This window comes from Ovis canadensis, chromosome 2 (genome assembly GCF_042477335.2).
Source record: "Ovis canadensis isolate MfBH-ARS-UI-01 breed Bighorn chromosome 2, ARS-UI_OviCan_v2, whole genome shotgun sequence".
NCBI classification, from domain to species: Eukaryota; Metazoa; Chordata; class Mammalia; order Artiodactyla; family Bovidae; genus Ovis; species Ovis canadensis.
Genome location: NC_091246.1, coordinates 26,089,017 through 26,093,532, shown reverse-complemented (window position 1 = coordinate 26,093,532; position 4,516 = coordinate 26,089,017). Strand labels below are relative to the sequence as shown.

The window sequence follows — 4,516 nt, the reverse complement described above, 5'->3', positions numbered from 1 at the left end:
TTCTTCCAGAATGTTTGCAGAAGGTCAAACAGATGAAAGTACAAGAAGAAGCAAAGCTGTGAGGGGCAGCTGTTGGTCCTAGAGCTCTAGGAGGAGAAGCCTGGGTGAGGATGAGAGCTGAAAACCTCCCAGAGCCAAGGAAATGGGTTTCCAGTGGCAAACTTCTTTTGTGAATATAATCCAGAATTTATTATTATTGTTGTTGCTGTTATTTGTTTGATTCATGTAAAACTGACCTCTTAAGAGGAATAAATTCAGTTTTCCTCTCAGAAACCCTTAAAAACAGAACCATCCTCTTTGAGATAAAAGAGGACAAACCAATTTAAAACTTTCACTTCCTCATTTCTTTTGTTGAATCTCAAGGGAACTTAAGGAAAAAACAAAACACTGAGATACACGGGTCTATTTTAAGAACAGCAGGTATTTCCACATTGGTGCTTTGACTTATTTCTAGACCAGAAAACCGGATTGCAGGTCCTTTCACAGAGCCCTGTCCCACCTGGCATTTGCTCTTCATGGGGCATGGGAAAGGGCAGCATGGGGTCAAGCCAGAAAGGCAGTTCTGTCTTTTTCATGATCGAATGCAAGAATGCACTGCTTTTAGCCTCTACTCTGATATGACACACAGAGGTCAGGATTGGAGTTTAGTCTTTTCTGGAAATGATTCCTTTGAATCAGGAGGACCACTTAAAGAAAAGAAACAGAGTTGCGTGTTCCCTGGTAACTCACCTCACTGCTGCTATGTGCAGCTTTCCTTGTCAAGACTTTATCTGGAAGCTTCTCGTGGGAGGTTTGTTCCCATCCGAAGTGTGGTGGTACTCGAGTTACTGCAAGCGTACCTGCCAGGGGAATAGCTTCTATTTCTAGAACCATGCCCGAATGAATATGTAGGAAGGGATTTCACAGATTTCAAGTATGAGTGTTCTCCATAAGGAATCCCACAACATTTGAATGCAGACTAGTACAGCCACTACGAAGAACAATGTGGCAATTCCTTAAAAAACTGGAAACAGAACTGCCATATGACCCAGCAATCCCACTGCTGGGCATACACACTGAGGAAACCAGGATTGAAAGAGACACATGTACCCCAATGTTCATCACAGCACTGTTTATAATAGCTTGGACATGGAAGCAACCTAGATGTCCATTAGCAGATGAATGGAAAAGAAAGCTGTGGTACATGTACACAATGGAATATTACTCAGCCCTTAAAAAGAATACATTTGAATCAGTTCTAATGAGGTGGATGAAACTGGAGCCTATTATACAGAGTGAAGTAAGTCAGAAAGAAAAACACCAATACAGTATATTAATGCATATATATGGAATTTAGAAAAATGGTAACAGTGACCCTTTATGTGAGACAGCAGAAGAGACACAGATGTATAGAACATCTTTTGGACTCTGTGGGAGAAGGTGAGAGTGGGATGATTTGAGAGAATAGCATTGAAACATTTATATTATTATATGTGAAACAGATCACCAGTCTGGGTTTGATGCATGAGACAGGGTGCTCAGGGCTGGTGCACTGGGATGACCCTGAGGGATGGGATGGGGAGGGAGGGGGGAGGGGGGTTCAGGATGGGGAACACATGTATGCCCATGGCTGATTCATGTCAATATATGGCAAAAACCACTACAATACTGTAAAGGAATTAGTCTCCAATAAAAATAAATAAATTTTTAAAAAGTTAAAATACAAAATAAAATGTATCAGAAAAAGATGAAGTACTTAGAATGTCAATTTTTAAAATAAAGTCATTTTTACATTAAGTTTGAAAATTGTATGGAGAGTGTAGACATTGGGAAAGCCACCTTCTCATTTGTAATTTCTGTGGTAGGCAACTTCTGAAATGCATCCCAATGGTCCCCACCCACTGATATTTATACTGTTCTGTACTACCCTCCATTTGAATCTAAGCAGGGACTAGTGACTTGTTTCTAATAAATATATAGAGGGAAAAGTTTTGAGATGGTATTTCCAATGTTAAGTTGCAAAAGACTGTGATTTCCATCTTGCTCCCTTTTGCCTTCTCATTTGCTCAGTCTCATGAATCTAGTGCCCGGTGTGAGTCTTCTAGGAAGATGCCCACATAGTGAGGAGTAAAGGCAGAAGTCTGGCCAATAGTGTGCAAAGAACTGAATCCTCCATTTATGAGTGAGCTTGGGAGTCCTCTTTTACTAGTAGTCTTCAGACAATGCTGGTTCAGCTGGCACCTGGAAGGCAGCCTTGTGAGTGATCAGAGTCAGAAGACCCAGCTTAGCAGTGACTTAGATTCCTGACCCACCAAAAGTGAGATAATAAATATTGCTGTGAGCCACACACACACACACAAAAGGAATCCCACAACATTTGAGTTTGAAATGACCATCTGGATCATCAGGTCCAGGAGTCTTATCAAAGCCTTTCTTGAGATGGGGCTGCCGGAGGGAGTTCCAAGTCGATGCCTCCACGCTTGGCACCTGCTGTGAGTATTGCCACACCATCTCCATTTATGCACTGTGCTTTCTCACAAACAAGATTTCATCCGACAACACTTACCAAAGTTAAAAAGAGTTGAAAACCACTCAGTTACTTGAGGCCTTTATTCCACAAACAGGAGAACCAGGCACAGAGAAGCATGCTGATCAAGGATTCCCAAATAGAAAGATCAGCAGATCACTGAGAACTCTCAAACATGAGAGAAAATGGAACGTTATGAAAAGGCAACAATTCAACAAATGGAAGGAGCCCATTTGGCAAAGTCTTAAAGGTAATCACAATATAGTCAAGGAGATTAGAGAACATAAACTATTCATAAAACAAGAAGAGTTTGTTATGAAAAAGAACTAGGAGAGTTGGAAATTTTTTTTAAAAAATGACTGCTAAAAAAACACCCTCAATAAGTAGGTTCAGTAGCAAATGACATGATTGAAGAATGATTTAGTGAACTAAAAGACCAGTCATTTCCTGCAGAATATTCCTGAGGACAAGAAAATCAGAATAGGAGAGAATAGTGAACACATAAAGGGGAGAGTCAGAAGCCTCATCACTTATCTTCCTAGAGTTAGAGGAGAACAGACAGAATCCAGGGAGGAAAATAAAAGAATCTCTATCAGATATTTTCACTTCCAAGCAGGACTAGCCTCACCACTGTGTGGCCTTTGCAGTCTATGGGGCCCTATGCTTGAAAGGCTGTCGACTTGACTTAATACCTTGCTGTCACTGACTTGAAATTGTTAATAATTTAAGCTTTGCATTTATGTTTTGTAAGTGAGTCTGATGGGGATAATGGAGCATACATGCGACAGGGGAGACATTGTGCAGAACTGGCGTCTGCTGGTGTCCTGTTGCCTGATTCAAATCCACAGTGCCCCATAAAGAGAGTAATTGTGCACAGGATGCATGGAGTCCATTCAGCAAGACTCAGAGTGAGTACAGTAAGTGTGTAGCTTTATAGCCAAGTGAAGGGGTGGTGACAGCTCTGCAAAGCCACTCTTTACTTGAACCAGAACTTGCTTCAAATGCACAGGGAAGGCAGTGGCCATCTCAGCAACATGAAGCACCAAGGCACACTGGCCTAGCCTCCCTTACCCATTTACATTTCTGTTTCAGCCAACCACTACTCTAAAGTGCCAACACAGCAGGAAAGGGAAGCACATTCTTATTTAGTTCTTCCTTTCTCCTCATCAGGCCAAAGTGTCAATAAGTGAACTAAAAATGCTGGAGTTAGTTTTGTTCAGTATTTCCACTGTTCAGGTAAGAATGAAATACACCTGCATGGGACTTCCCTAGTGGTCCAGTGGTTAAGATTCTGTACTCCCAATGCAGGGGACCCAGGTTCAATTCCTGATCAGGGAACTAGTTTTCTGATATGGCAACAAAAATTCTGTATGCTGCAAATAAGACCCAGCACAGCCAAATAGTTTTTCTCTTTAAAGACAGAAATATACCTGCATGAATTACACAAATAAACTATGTAATTTCAATGGTTCTTCACGTGGCTCAGATACTCTTGCATTTACATGTAAAGTGACATTGCACAGTATGAAGGTGAATGCTAAAATGTATGCTAATAATGAAAAATTGTAACTTTTATTTATTCAGAACAACATTAAAAACACCATGCACAGTGGAATATTAGTCAGCCATTTAAAAGAATGAAATAATGCCATTTTCAGCAACATGGATGGACCTAGAGATTGTCATACTGAGTGAAGCAAGTCAGACAGAAGGACAAATGTCATATGACATCCCTTTTATGTGAAATCTAAAACAAAATGGTATAAATGAACTTAAAAAGCAGAAACAAACTCACAGCCTTAGAGAACAAACTTATGGTTGCTAGAGGGAAGGATGGGGGAAAGATAGATAGGCAGTTTGGGATGGACATATACACACTGCTATATTTAAAAAGGATAACCAACAAGTATCTACTGTATAGCACATGGAACTCTGCTCTATATATATAGCAGCCTGAATGAGAAGGGAGTTTGGGGGAGAAGATACATGTATATATATGGCTGGGTCCCT

At 40.6% G+C, this 4,516-nt stretch overlaps 1 non-coding gene across 1 annotated transcript; it reads left to right on the top strand.

The window, feature by feature from the left end:
* Positions 1 to 3,771: 3,771 nt before the first annotated feature.
* On the top strand, positions 3,772 to 3,844 carry TRNAG-CCC (transfer RNA glycine (anticodon CCC)). Its single transcript has one exon. It is a non-coding gene; the product is annotated as a tRNA-Gly (tRNA).
* The last annotated feature ends 672 nt before the right edge of the window (positions 3,845 to 4,516 follow it).